At 36.8% G+C, this 16,185-nt stretch overlaps 1 protein-coding gene across 6 annotated transcripts in view; it reads left to right on the top strand.

Moving 5' to 3' along the window:
• The window catches only part of LOC149829968 (acyl-CoA synthetase family protein), a 142,369-nt gene that overhangs the window by 11,677 nt on the left and 114,507 nt on the right, over positions 1-16,185 (top strand). For 3 of the 6 annotated variants that reach the window (XM_090016199.1, XM_090016198.1, XM_090016197.1), the window contains exon 1: positions 15,797-15,961. The exons of the other annotated variants lie outside the window; for them this stretch is intronic. The gene's annotated coding sequence lies outside the window, so the exon portion shown is untranslated. Of the gene's footprint in view, positions 1-15,796; positions 15,962-16,185 lie in introns of those variants that run through there. 6 annotated transcript variants of the gene reach the window in all.

Here is a 16,185-nt window from a genome sequence, read left to right as displayed (position 1 = left end):
CATTGTAATCATATACACTATAATCAATATCAAAGTAATCGCTATGTACTAATCGCTATTACGGTAATCGTTATACATAGTAATCGCTATCACAGTAATCACTATACATTAGTAATCGCTATCACAATAATCACTATACATAGTAATCACTATCATAGTAATCGCTATACATAATAATACCTATTACAGTAAATCATCACAGAAAGGAGCGATTTACTTACCTTGGTCACACTTTTCTCCTCTTTATCCCCTCCCTCTTCTGCCTTTCTTGTTGCTCCATCATTCGCTCTACCGCCTCCCTCCTTTGCTTTTCTATTTCTTCCTTTCTTCGCTCTTTCGCCTCCTTCTCTGCTTTTCTACTTCTTTCTTTCTTTCCCTTTCATTCTCTTCCTCTTCCAAGCTTCTTCCTTTCCCTTTCCTTTTCTTCCTCGTCCTCCTTATCCTTCCTATGGCTTTCCTTCTCTTTCTTGTACTCCTCCTTCCTTTGCATTTCCTTCTCTTCCTCGTCCTCGTCTTCCTTCTCCTTTTGCCTTTCCTTCTCTTCCTCATCCTGATTCTTCTTCCTTTGCCTTTCCTCTTCCTTCTTCATCATTTGTCTTTCCTTCTCTTCCTCCTTCTCCTTCTTCAATTGCATTTCCTTCTCTTCCTCCTCCTCCTTATTCTTCCTTTGCTTTTCTGTCTTCTCTTCCTTCATTTGCCTTTTCTTCCTTTGCTTTTCATTCTCCTCTTCCTTCTTCCTTTGCTTTTCTTTCTCTTCGTCATCTTTCTTCTTCATCTTTAGTTCTTCCTCATCCTTCTTCCTTTAATTTTCATCTTCAATATCTAATGGATTAGGCTTCACTTTATAAAATTCCAACACTTTGTCCCTGCCTTTATCATTCTCAATCTTTATTATATTTTGGTACGTTTCATAATGCTCATATATATCGGATTGGCAGATCACTTCTCCAGTAGTCATCTCCTCGAACGGTGGGGGCTTTCTTGTCTTACGAATTTTAGTTATTGCTAACCTGCACAACACATAAATTTAACCATATCATTATATGTTACCGTCGCCTCTCCAAGTATATATTATTACAAATTATCATATTCGTTACACAATCACCAACATTACAAATCGTCGCAATATTTGGCTTCATAAGTAAACATCATTGTAAGATTTAACAAACTTAAGTACAAATCGAGGTAACTTCATAAATACAGATCGCTACTGCATCAAATGTATAAATTGTTGTTGCTTCAAACGTACAAATCGTTACTGATTTAAATGTATAAATCGTTCATGCTTCAAATGTACAAATCGTTGTAGAAATCACACCCTTCATAAGTACATAACGTTGTAACGTTTGGGCTTCATAAGTAAACATCGTTGTACGATTTAGCAAACATAAGTACAAATTATGGTAACTTCATAAATCATAAATACACATTGATACTGCTTCAAACGTATAAATCGTTGCTGCATCGAACGTACAAATCACTACTGCATTAAATGTATAAATCATTGCTGTATTCAAACGTGCAAATCGTTAAGAAATTTAGCCTTCATAAGTACATATCATTGTAATGTTTGGTCTTCATAAGAACAAATCTTGCTAACTATTTTTCGATGCCCAGAAGGTGGATAGGTACAAATCGATTTATTTTAGTATGAAAATAGGTGTTATTTAGCATGAATAGTACAACCAGTTGTAAGATTTAACATTCAGATTTACAAATCAATTTGTTTACATAACGAAATCTTACACGAAACTCACCGAAACCATCGGAGTTTTGGTAATCCGACAGTGGAGGGGAAACACCGAGAAGGTAGATGCAATCGATGGTTTCAACGATGCTCTCACTGCGCAGACGACGACAAAGGTTGTTCTGGCGGCAGCAGACGATGGCAAAGGGTGCTCCAGCGACAACAGATGATGGTAAAGGGTGTGTCGTCAAAAGGAGCTCCTGTTACAGCAGACGATGCGTCGTCAAAGGGTGATCCGGCGGCAGCATAAGAGTTTATTGCTTAGGACGAAAACAAAACGTTTGGACTTTGAAGAGTTAAGATCATCCTCCCTTTTCTGGATGGAGGACATTTTTGTCATTTTCTTGAATCATCGTTTCATGACTGGAAAGGGTACTTAAGTCTTTGCAACAACACTGAGCTCCGACGCTAAGTGATGCCGACACACACGGGGATACGAGCCCCACATGCTTATATACGCGGCGCTCATTCGGACCCCCGAATACGCACTTGCGTGTTGGGGGGGGGGGGACATATAACCTGCTTCGATTTTTTCATGAATGAAGTTTCTCTTTGGCCTCTCTCACTCTCTCTTGTTTTCCATTTTTTCTTTGCTTTGATATGGTATGAGAGCCATATCCAAGCTTGGAAGAGGCCATGAGAGAGTTATTTTGGAAGGAGATGTCACTCTGTGTGTTGGAAGTCTGCCTCAAAGTTTGTGCTACTGGCATCAGCTTTCGACATACATCTGGTGGCTTTTCCATGATCTGAGGAAGGCTTTTGGTTGATCTTGATTTTATGTGTTTTTTAAATCAAGAATCTTGGCAATCCGAGAAGAATCGGGTTTGGTGATTTTTTCAGTGTTTTCTGGTTTGCACCTCCTATAGTGACCAGATTTTGGGGCTTTCTGCTAGCCTGATCAAATCATTAGTTGTTGATACCTCTAAGTTGGTCTAATCTGTTTTTTTTGGGTCAGAAGAGTATTGGTTATGGTTAGGGCGCCTATTTTGTTGATTTGAAGGACTTCTAATTGTACATTATCAAAGTAAAGAGCAAAGAGAGAGAGAGAGAGAGAGAGAGAGAGAGAGAGAGACTTCATTGACAAAAAACAGTCATACAACTCTTAAAAAGGGGCAACCCAACTAGTAACTTCCTATCTTAATTAAAATACATTTGATCCATCTTACTTTGACTCCAACAGAATTACATCAATAGACAAGAATACCCCTATACATAATACAATTTACAATAAGATATTACAACACTAGTAAAACACATTTTAACACTCCCCTTCAAACTTGAAATAATACAAGAGGCATCATCCCAAGTTTGAAAAGCAATGCCTTAAATTGTAAAGGAGCTAGACTCTTAGTTAGTACGTTTGCAATATGCTCTTTAAAGATCACATGCTCGAGAGAGATATTTCATTATCATCTCTTCTTGTAAAGTGAAATCTATCTCAATATGTTTTGTCTTCTCATGAAATTCCATATTCTTAGTAATATGAATAGCACTCATATTATCACAATGCCGAAAGCTTTTCCACAATTTGAAATCCCCAGCTCTCCCAGCAACCATCCTATTCAAATAATTTCTGTTGTAACTTGGGTTATAACTCTATATTATGCTTTAATTGTGGAAAATGCAACCCTCTTTTGCTTCTTACACTTTCATGAAATCAGGGAACTCCCATAAAAAATACAAATGTTGTAGTAAAGAGACGATCCTGAGAGGACCCTCCAAAGTCTGCATCGCAATATGCTCTAATTTTTCGGGCAGATAATGATGAAAAAAACATTCCATAATGTGTCTCACATATCTAATAATCCTGACATAGCCACTGATATAGTTCTCGACAATTTCTTGGCAACGTTTTTCTTGGGACGTTATTTTAAAAAAGTTGCTTTTCTAGAAAAAAACTCGAGAAAATATTGAAAGTTTTAAAATTTGAAAAAATATAATAAATAAAAGTAAATTTTTAATTAAATTGATTTAATATATATAATATATATGTGGCTGATGTGATACGATCCTAATATTGGATCTTGGACCCTTTGGGCAGAGATCCAACATCCATATGATGTTAGTGTAATGAAGTGCCAAATGAAAAGAGCAACGTCTCCAAGCGAAAGCACGGAAGCACGCACATACACAAGAGGCCACTAAAGGGCAAAATAAACCACAAAAGTGGTCAAGCACAAAAAGAGATAAAAAAATATATTTCACTTCATTGAATGCTTCACTAGAAGCTTGACAAATACATGGGGCTGTGCCCCTTATTTATACACAGCAAGGGACCCAAGGAGGGGCTCCCATAGAGTCGTTGGAGCCCCTCCAACGGTCATATTTATGACCGTTGGAGGGGTCCAACGACTCTATGTGGACCCCTCTCCAATGAATAAAAAAAGAAATTAAAAAAACAAAAAAGAAAAAGACTAAAAGGAAAAAGAAAGAAAAAAGAAAGCATATCAAAGATATGCGTGTACAGGTGAAATGATAGAAATACCCCTATCGGGTTTTACAAAAAAATATATATATATATATATATATATATATATATATATATATATATATATATATATATATATATATATATTTATATATAGATAGACACATAGACATATATATATATATAATATATATGTGTATGTGTCGTAATCTATATATATATATATATAAATATACATCATATTTTAACACCCCCCCTCAAACGCACGGTGAAATCACCGAGAGTTTGCTAAGGAGGAAGTAGAAGCGAGGCGAAGGCAAAGCTTTTGTGAAGAAGTCCGCCAACTGATATTCGGTAGAAACATATGGGAGTTGAATGGTGCCTCGTAAGAACTCATCTCGAACATAATGACAGTCCATCTCAATATGCTTTATCCGTTCATGAAAAGTGTGATTGCTAGCAATATAAATGGAGCTCTTGTTGTCACAACACAACTTTGAAGGAGTTGAGAGTGAGACACCCATATCTTTAAGCAGACTTCTTAACCATATAATCTCAGTTGTGGTAGTGGCCATCGCACGATATTCTGCTTCGGTAGACGAGAGAGAAACTTTACGCTGCTTCTTACACCTCCAGGAGATAAGCGATTCCCCAAGGAACACACAATAACCTGTGGTAGAAATACGATCATCGGGGTTACCCCCCCAATCAGAGTCAGTATACGCAAGTAAAGTAAGAGGTGAAGAAGAGGATAAGAACACTCCCTTAGTTATGGAATTTTTTAGATATCTGATAATTTTCATAACTGCTGCCATGTGAGTAGTGGTAGGGGCAGTTTGAAATTGGCTTGCACTATGAACTGATGAGAAATGTCAGGCCTGGTGATAGATAAATATGTTAAGGATCCAATCAATTGACGATAAGGCGTGGGATCTGCTAAGGGAGTGCCATCATTGACTCTCATCTTGGCATTAATCACTTCTGGAGTCTCCACCCTTTTGTCATCAGTCAGCCCAGACCTAGCAATAATGTCAGAGGCAAGCTTCATTTTAGATAGGACATACCCCTTGGGGGAGTATGCAACTTCAATTCCTAAGAAATACCTTAGAAAACCCAGGTCAGACATATCAAATTTTTTCTTAAGAATATTCTTAATAAGATCAATACCTTTCTTATCATTACCTGTGATAATCATATCATCAACATATAATAACAGAATTGTTATATACTCATTAGAAGATTTAACAAACAAAGCAGTATCAGTGTAACATGAGGAGAAGCCATTATCAAGAACTACTTTGCTAAAAAGATCATACCAAGCTTTTGGTGCTTTGTTTAATTTTAGAATATTACCTTTCCCAATTTCAAGACCCGGCGGAGGATCTATAAGAACTTCTTCACATAAAGTTCCATTTAAGAATGCATTTTTAACATCAAGTTGGTATATAGGCCATTGTTTGATGGATGCTAAAGCAATTAAGGTTCGTACACTAGTCATTCTGGCCACAGGAGCAAAGGTTTCTTCATAATCAATCCCATATTCTTGGGCATAGCCTTTTGCAACCAGACGGGCTTTGTATCTCTCAAGAGACCCATCACATTTGGTTTTGACTTTATATACCCATCTACACCCAATTGCTTTTTTTCCTAAAGGTTGAGGAATAATGCTCCAGGTTTGGGCCTTGTTAAGAGCCTCTAATTCGATTTTCATAGCTTCAACCCAATGTGGGTGATCTTTAGCTTCCTTGAATGAGGTAGGTTCGTGATACGAATGTATTAACATGAGACAGGCCCTATAATTCAGAGAAAAGGATTCATAGGACACAAATTTTTGAGGTGGCCTACTAGTACGAGAAGATCTCCTAGGTAGATTGTTGTCAATAGATTCTTCTAAAGAGAAGTCTTGAGAGTATCTGTCAATAGCAGGTTGATGTTCATTTCCTATCCGCCGGGTATAAACATTTATATCATTAAGATTTTCATTTTGAGAAATATTATCATGTTGTGGTATGTCATTATAATGTGAAATTCCATCACAACTAGTATCACAAGTAATATCCTTAGGAGACTCGATTCTAGGAGCTAAGTCAAATAGAAAAGAATAATCGATGTCTTCATTAGATGTGTGGATATCAAAACCATTTTGTTCTTCAATAAAGTTTACATTTCTTGATACATATAATTTATTGTTTCGAATATCATAGCATCTATAGCCTTTTTGATTCTCACCATAGCCAATGAACACACATTCAATAGCTTTAGGTGACAACTTATCTTGTCCTTGACTAAGCACAAAACATTTGCATCCAAAGATTCTTAGTCTATTAAAATCGGGAGTAATTTTAAATAATTTTTCAAAGGGTGAAACATTTTTCAAAGAAGAAGAGGGCATACGATTCACAAGATATGTTGCGGTAAGAAGAGCTTCGGCCCAAAAATTTTTAGGAACATTTTTAGACACAAGAAGAGTTCTTGTGGTTTCGATTAAATGCCTATGTTTCCTTTCCGCAAGACCATTTTGTTGCGGAGTTTTAGGACAAGATCGTTGGTGTAAAATTCCATTTGTTTTAAAATAATTTTGAAAATCTTTAGACATGTATTCTCCTCTTGAGTCGGATCTAAAAATGGCTATATTGTGATGGAATTGATTTTGAACAAGAGCGTGAAACTCTTTAAAATTAGTGAAGACATCGGATTTATTTTTGATAATATAAATCCATGTGTATCTAGAAAAATCATCAATAAAAAAAACATAGTAAGAGAAGCCTCCTTTGGACATAACGGGTGCCGGTCCCCATACATCGGAATGCACAAGTTCAAAAGGCCTTTTTGACACAAAATTGCTATGAGAATATGGAAGAGAGTGGATTTTCCCAAGAATACAATCATTGCATGTAAATGTATTTGTATTACAAAATTTTTCCAAAAATGGAAAAAGGTACAATTTGGAAATACTAGGGTGTCCGAGTCTCTTATGCCAAGTCTCAATATCTTTGGATTGAACATGATTACAAAATGATTTGGATGGCAAAGACAAAAAATCCATATAGTAAAGGTCCCCTTTCTATGGCCTTGCCCAATCCGCTTCCCGGACCGGAGATCCTGCACATAGCAATGGGTTGGTGAAAACGAGACATTATATTCAAAATCGGTAATTTGAGAGACGGAAAAAAGATTTAAATTAAGTTTTGGGATGATCCGGATTTTGGGAACAAAAAATTCTTTGTTTTGGTCATAAATTTTCTCTAGGTTTCCAATACCCTCAACATTTAAAGATGTTCCATCGGCGGTGGATACATATGATTTAAATTTATTGAGACTTGGTTTTGATAAAAGCGATGCATTTGGAGTCATATGGAAAGAGGCACCCGAATCAAGAATCCAAGAAGTCATACCTGGGAAAGAAGAGATGGCGGCACCGGAAGTGGAAGGTGAGGATGATGATGTAGAGGCGTTCATCTTCATAAATTGTTGAAGAGTTTCGGTTAGATGAGCGATGGAATCCTTTATGTCACCATCCTTCTTAGAATCTTCATTGATGATTGGAGGAGTTTCTCCCACGGAAGCCACCTTCTTCTTGAATTCAGGGCAATCGGGACGAATATGACCCGGTTCATTACAATTATGACAAATGATTTTTCTTCCTCCACCACCATTATTCTTCCAAAAATGTAGTGGTTTATATGGTCTTACATTGTTGCCGGGTCTAGACACGGCATGCACTTCATCAACATCTCTTTTCAAGGCCAAGCGAGTTTCTTCTTGACATAAATCGACCAAAATATCGCTTAGAGGAGTAGAGGCCCTATGAAGTAGAGATCCTCTAAGTTGTTCAAATTCGGGACAAAGCCCATGAATAAATTGAAAGAACCTCTCTTTTTCCATTTGCTCTTGTCTCATAGCAATAGCACTCCCTTCCCATTGCGGTTCGAGAAGAACAAGTTCATCCCATAAAGAGGATAGGGCACTATAGTAGTCCCTAATGCTCATATCACCTTGCTTGGTAGCTCTTACATTTTCTTGTAAAAAGAAATGTCTAGCAAGGTCCCTTTGAGTGTACATACCTTTCATGAAAAACCATGCTTCATTAGCCTTTTTGAATTTTGCAAGATTTGCACAAATCTTCAATTCGACATTATTCATGAACCATGCTAAGATTTTAGCATGTTCACTTTCCCAATCTTTCATTTTAGAAGAGTAATCAAGAATAGCCTTTTCCTTTTCTTCTTCATTCAAAGCTTTTTCTTCACCTCCTTCAAATTTAGTTAACTTTAGTTGTGGTTCCGGAATGGTTCCACATACATAACCCCAAAGCTTTTTACCTTTGAGATTATTCTCCATAGCGGCCGCCCACATGCGATAATTGGTCCCATCCAACTTGAATGAGAGATCGATCTTTGCATCTTTGTTGGCCATTAGAAGAGAAAAATTATAAGACAAGAGAGAGGAGAGGTATTACTTGTCAAGGGAGAATCCGATGAAGCCTTCTTAACCAAGGCTCTGATACCATGTAATGAAGTGCCAAATGAAAAGAGCAACGTCTCCAAGCGAAAGCACGGAAGCACGCACATACACAAGAGGCCACTAAAGGGCAAAATAAACCACAAAAGTGGTCAAGCACAAAAAGAGATAAAAAAATATATTTCACTTCATTGAATGCTTCACTAGAAGCTTGACAAATACATGGGGCTGTGCCCCTTATTTATACACAGCAAGGGACCCAAGGAGGGGCTCCCATAGAGTCGTTGGAGCCCCTCCAACGGTCATATTTATGACCGTTGGAGGGGTCCAACGACTCTATGTGGACCCCTCTCCAATGAATAAAAAAAGAAATTAAAAAAACAAAAAAGAAAAAGACTAAAAGGAAAAAGAAAGAAAAAAGAAAGCATATCAAAGATATGTGTGTAAAGGTGAAATGACAGAAATACCCCTATCGGGTTTTACAAAAATATATATATATATATATATATATATTTATATATAGATAGACACATAGACATATATATATAATATATATGTGTATGTGTCGTAATCTATATATATATATATATACATCATATTTTAATAGTTAGATGGATTCAGATATAGATCTTGGACCCTTTGGGTCAAGATCCAAGATCCAATTGTAGTGGGATAGGTAAGCTTTAAAAAAAAAGTTTTAATAACAAGATAATATACATATATATATATGTAATGATATATATATATATATATATATATATATATATATATATAAGAGTCCTAGCTATGTCACATGGGTGTGGGGATTTGACACTTCCAAAAAACCCGGGTGCGGGGGTGCGGCAGGGGCAAAAATGTAATATATATATATATATCATGTATAGTGTATATGTATGAATGTATGGTAGCTGTTAAGGTCCATGACATTTATGCATGTTAGCACGTTCACCACAATTTTATGCCCCTAACAAATTTAAAAATTGATATGGTGATTAGGTGTATTAATTGTCACAATTATGGACATTTTAGTAATTTTTATTAGGAAAACATATTAATAATTGTGCATTTTGAATGCACAGCTAATAAGTGTGTAACTTATTTTTACATAAAATTGCAAAAATAAACTTATTTTTACATAAAATTGCAAAAATAGCTACTGGTGTGCATTAATGCATGGAACCGCCAAGTCATTTTTAAACTTCAAGGGTGTATTTTATAGTCATGTGTTAACACCTGCAGATGGCTATGGAAGTCAACACACTTATTAACTTCCTAGACTGATCCCTCTTCATGAGAAGCTTTGTTTTATGTTTGCAGAGGCATTGAATTTTTTTAGATGTATATCTGAATGTGTGCTCAACTTGCTTTTTACCATTTTTTTTATCTTATATGGTTGTCCGCAAAGATGAAAGTGATGAGTTGTGGAGCCTGATTCATTGTTTTTGCCTTGCAGGAAGGGGGGTCCGGGGGCTCCCCCCGGCGCGGGCTCAAATTTTTTTTTTAAAAATTCTGCAGCCCATTTCATAGGGCAATTTTTTTAAAAACAAAATCCAAAAAAAATGGACAAAAATGACCCTGGGTGCGGTCAACTTACCCAGGGTCGAGTTTGTTAAAATATGTAATCTCATAGACATGTAATGTTTTATCTCCTTTCTAGTTAGGATTTTTCGTTTAATTAATTCTAGTTAAAATACAACTAGAATTAGCCAAACCAGTCCATCATTGGACTGATTTGGCCTTTACCTTTTTGACCAAGTCAAAAAGGTAAATCCAAAAAGAGCTGTTGAACTCCCCAACAGCTCTATTAGAGCCGTTGGAGAGTCCAACAGCTCTCTTAAGGCTTCTCTCTACCTCTCTATAAATATGAGGCTATTCCCCTTGTAAATACTTTTGTTTTGGGTTTTTATCTCAAATCAATAAAATTGTTTATTTTTCATTTTTATACCCGTTTCGGGTTGTGTGTATTCTTAAGTTCTCTTTGTGAACCTTTGTGGTTCTTATGATGTATTTGTGAGAACTTGTTGAGAGACATTTGTTGTAGCGTATTTTTCACTTTCTTACATGGTATCAGAGCAAGGTCGGTGGACGTGTATTGGGAAGCGTGCCATGCAACTACTCTTGAAGAAAGTGAAGTCTCTTTGAAGGAGTGCTCGTGTGCAGCCTTGAAGGGCGTGGAAGGCTACTTATTTTCGATCTTTGTGGTTAAAATATTCCTCTTCCCACTTGCTAATCTTCTTCCCCTCTCATTCCCAAGCTTGTAAAATGGATGACAATGATAATGTCACCATTAAGTCCATAAAACTCAACGATTCAAACTATGTAACATGGGCTTCAATCATGAAACATCTTATTTGGGGAAAGGGTCTATGGGGCTTAGTTGATGGAATCGATAAGGAACCTAAACTAACGCTCACTAAAGAAGAAGGTGGAAGAGAAGTACCTCTTTCGGAGGTGGAAAAAACTAAGGCCATCTCCACATATGAAAAGGAATGGAAAGAATGGAGAATGGGTCACGCCAAGATCATGTCTTGGCTAATTTCTAGTGTAGACATAAAGAAGTGTTCAAGTCTCGCAAAATTTGAACATGCTAATGATGCGTGGGAATATCTTAAGAGAATGTATTCTCTTAAAGATATTGCTCATATATGTAACTTACAAGAAAAGGTTCGGAATATGGTTCAAGGAGAGAGAAGTATTAGAGAATACTACAATAGCTTATCCGAACTATGGGAAGAGTTGGCTCTTCTTGAACCAAAGTGGCATTGTCCACAGGACATTGAGCTTCGCCAAAATCAAGTAAATGCGGAGCATTTTTTTCAATTTATAAATGGGTTGAGACCCGAATTTGAATCAACCAAGTCCGCTCTTCTACATCGGGGAAATGTTCCCTCTATTGAAGATACCATTGAAGAGCTAAGTATGGAAGAAAATAGACTCAAGAAACGAGTCGACAAAAGCGATGATGATACAGTTTTAGCTGTATCTAGACCAGGTAATCACATTCGCACATACAAACCTCCACATATTGGGAGAATAAACAATGAAAGGCAAGGAGGCAATTTTGAAAGGAGAAAAGTTATTTGTTATTACTGTCATGAACCCGGACATGTTAAAACTTACTGTCCAAAGTTGAAAAAATCTTATGAGAAGAAGGTAGCTGTTGTTGAATCAAAAGAATCAAATGAGACATCCATTGGAAACATGTCCCTGTCTCAGCTGGTGGAGGCTCTACAACCTCTTCTTAAAGGAACTTCTCCCTCAGCTGGAGTTGCGATCTCTTCTGTTGGCACCTCCGATCCAGGTAAACCCCTATGGCTTCTTGACTCTGTTGCTTCTTTTCACATGACACTAAATTTAAAATTACTGTCGCATTGTTATGACTCAAGTGGATCGAGTGTTTTTACTGCGGATGGAACATCCCTTGAGATAAAAGGAATAGGAAATTTCGAAAATAACTCTCAAAACTCAAAAGGATTTTGTGTTCCAAAGATTAGATATATCCCCAAACTTAATCTAAATCTCTTATCTGTTTCTCAATTAACTGATCATGGGTGTAATGTTTCCTTCTCTTCTCATGATTGTCAAGTACAGGATCACCAGTCAGGGAAGCTGATTGGGGAAGGCCATAGAGAAGTAGGCTTATATTACATGGATTTTTTGGAATTACACAAGAAAACATTATGCTGCAATGTTTAAAAAGTAGGCTTGGATCTTTTACACCAAAGATTTGGTCACCCTTGTATATCCAAGCTTCAGTACTTTCCAAACATGGAAAATTTTTGTAATTTTGAAACTTTCACTTGTGAAAAATGTATTCTTGGAAAAATGAAACGACTAGCATTTCAAGAAAGAACTTTTGTCTCCACTCGACCACTTGAATTAATTCACTCAGATGTTTGGGGTCCTGCACCAGTTACGTCAAAATGTGGGTTTTTATATTATGTAATTTTCGTGGATGACTTTACACAATATACCTGGATTTACTTTCTCAAACACAAATTTGAAGTGTTCTTTTTTTTTTTCAAATATTTCATAATATGGTCAAAAATCAATTTAAGAATGATATTTCAATATTTCGCACTGATTCAGGGGGAGAATTTTTATCAACTGAATTTAAAGAATATTTGAACTCACATGGAATTTCACACCAAAAATCTTGTCCCTATACCCCTCAACAGAATGAGTTAGCTGAGAGAAAACACAGACACATTATAGAAACAACTAGAACACTACTTATCACACATCAAGTTCCTAAAGTTTTTTGGGCCGAAGCTATTTTAACTGATGTGTATCTTATTAATAGGATGCCCTCATCCTCAATAAAGAATATTTCTCCAACTGAAAAGCTTTATAAACAAAAACCTGATTATTCTAGACTGAGGGTGTTTGGGTGCAAGTGCTTTGTTTTTACAGATAAGAATGATAAATTCTATCCCCGTGCTATACCCTGTACTTTTTTAGGATATGCAAATAATAAAAAAGGATACAAATGTTTTGACCCTAAAAACAACAAGTTATACGTTTCAAGGAATGTATCCTTTCTAGAAAATGAAAGTTTTTTTGAAAACAAAAATTAAACTGAAATAGATGAGTATTTCTTCTTGTTGGATCTAGTTCCAAAGGATAGTGAAAGAGAAATTGATCTAGATGATCAGATGGATGTGATTGATTCTGATCCTCTAGAAATAGTCAAGATTGTATTCAATACTCTAGACGAGGAAATTTAGAAAGACAGTGTGCCCTGGATAAATACACAAGGGAACATGAATCTGCCTCTTCATCTAGAAAATCCACTAGGATCTCAAGGGTTCCTGCAAAGTTTGTGTCATATAAGTCTTTTTCACCAAAACATCAAGCCTTTATTGTTCTAATTCATTCTTATGAAGAACCTCCCAGTTATGATATAGCCAAGGATCAACCAGAATGGGTCAAGGCTATGAAAGTCGAATTAGAAGCCTTAGAAAAAACAAATACTTGAACCATTCAAGACCATCCTCTAAACAACAAAAAACCTATTGGTTGTCGCTGGGTGTACAAGGTGAAAACCAAGAGTGATGACGCTCTTGAAAGATTCAAGGCCCGGTTGGTGGCAAAAGACTATTCTCAAGAATACAGAATAGACTATGAAGAGACCTTTGCCCCAGTAGCTAGAATGACCACTGTTAGAATCCTAATAGCTCTTGCATCGATAAAGGGATAGCATATCTTTCAAATGGATGTTAAAAATGCTTTTCTAAATGGAACTTTAGCTGAAGAAGTATACATGGACCCACCACCAGGAATGAATATACCTAAAGGGAAAACACTTCGCCTAAACAAGGCTTTATATGGTCTCAAGCAAGCTCCAAAAGCTTGGTATGATAAGTTTAGTAAGGTTATGCTTGATTTTGGTTTTCGATTTTGTCTTACTGACACAACTTTGTTTGTTAAGAATTCTGATCCAGGTATTATCATCTTTCTACTTTATGTTGACGACATGATCATCACTGGAAGTGATAAACAGGGAGTTTATGATATTAAAAAATTTCTCAAAACACATTTTGAAATGAATGATTTGGGTTTTTTGAAATATTTTCTTGGTATAGAAGTTGCCTACTCACCTAGAGGTTACTTGCTAACTCAATCTAAGTTTGCATTAGATATTGTTGCCAGGTCAGGTATTTCAGATGAAAGACATGTTGATACTCTTGAGATTGTGAATGTCAAAATAAAGATTGATGATGGAGAGCCACTCGAGAATCCGACTCCGTATAGGCAACTTGTTGAGGCTCTATCGTATCTATCTATCACAAAACCTGACATTACACATGCGGTCCATACAGCCAGTCAATTTCAACATGCTCCAACTTTTGTTCATATGGGAGCAGTTTTGCGTATTATTAGATATATCAAAAATTCTATTTCTCGAAGATTATTTTTATCCGCTTCCTCTAACTTAGAATTGCTTGCTTATACTGATGCAGATTGGGGTGGTGATCCAAATGACCGCCACTCAACTACAGGTTTTTGTGTCTTTTTAGGAAAATCCTTGGTGTCTTGGCGATGTAAGAAGCAACAAAAGGTCTCTCTCTTATCAACTGAAGCTGAATATAGGGCAATGGCTACAACTACTATGGAATTCGTCTGGCTTCGACGTCTACTTTTCGATATGGGAGTTGAAAGTCCAAAAGCATCAAATCTGTGTTGTGACAACAAGAGCTCTATCTATATTGCAAGCAATCAGACATTTCATGAACGCACCAAACATATAGAAATGGATTGCCATTATGTTCGAGAGGAATTTTTGCGTGGCACCATCAATCTTCCCTATGCTGCTTCAGAATATCAGCTGACCGATTTCTTCACCAAGCCTCTCGCTGCTCCTAGGTTTCACTTTCTCTTAGGCAAACTTTCGGTTATCCAACCGTAATTTTGAGGGGGAGTGTTAAAATATGTAATCTCATATGTAATCTCATAGACATGTAATGTTTTATCTCCTTTTTAGTTAGGATTTTTCGTTTAATTAATTCTAGTTAAAATACAACTAGAATTAGCCAAACCAGTCCATCATTGGACTGATTTGGCCTTTACCTTTTTGACTAGTCAAAAAGGTACCTTTTTGACCAAGTCAAAAAGGTAAATCCAAAAAGAGCTGTTGGACTCCCCAACAGCTCTATTAGAGCCGTTGGAGAGTCCAACAACTCTCTTAAGGCTTCTCTCTACCTCTCTATAAATATGGGGCTATTCCCCTTGTAAATACTTACTCTTGTTTTGGGTTTTTATCTCAAATCAATAAAATTGTTTATTTTTCATTTTTATACCCGTTTCGGGTTATGTGTATTCTTAAGTTCTTTTTGTGAACCTTTGTGGTTCTTATGATGTATTTGTGAAAACTTGTTGAGAGACATTTGTTGTAGCGTATTTTTCACTTTCTTACCGGGTTGACCGCACCCGGTTCTGCACCCGCACTCGCGTCGAGTCGCGTCGACGCGGGTGCGCCACCCTGCTAGCCGAATCCCTGTGACATAGAGTCCTAGAATAGAAAGACTTCTATTTCCATAAGGAAATAAAAGCCTTTCTATTTCTAGAAACACATGGGACGTCCCCCTTATAGGAGTCCCATGTGTTTTATAAAAACCTTGTAGTAGCCCTCTCTCTCTATGCTGATTTTGAGAGGGGGAGAGGGTTGAAACTTGAAACACAAAAAAAACAGAGAGAAAGAGGGGTTGTACCGTGAAGAGAGAGAGAGAGAGAGAGAGAGAGAGCTGCGTGAAAAGGCTGCAGCGTGCTCTCCTCTTCAACGTCTTCTTCTTCTCCAACTTTTTTTTTACGCAGCTACAAGCAAGGTATGGATTCTTCTTTTTTTCCGGTAGATAGGGGGCTAGCATGGGTTGAATCACATGGGTTTTAAGAGGCTCATGCTGACACCCAAACCCTTCTCAAGGGGGGTTTTGGTTTCAGCTGGCCTGGAAAGAGTTTGTAGATGGACTGCGTGGTTCTTGGATATATATATCTTGAACCATGTCCTTCAAGAAACCGATCTACGTGTATATATAGATGTATATATATA

This window comes from Nuphar pumila, chromosome 8 (genome assembly GCF_984573655.1).
Source record: "Nuphar pumila chromosome 8, dmNupPumi1.hap1.1, whole genome shotgun sequence".
NCBI lineage: Eukaryota > Viridiplantae > Streptophyta > Magnoliopsida > Nymphaeales > Nymphaeaceae > Nuphar > Nuphar pumila.
Note: the sequence above shows the minus strand (reverse complement) of the source record. Positions and strands in the feature narration are given on the sequence as shown.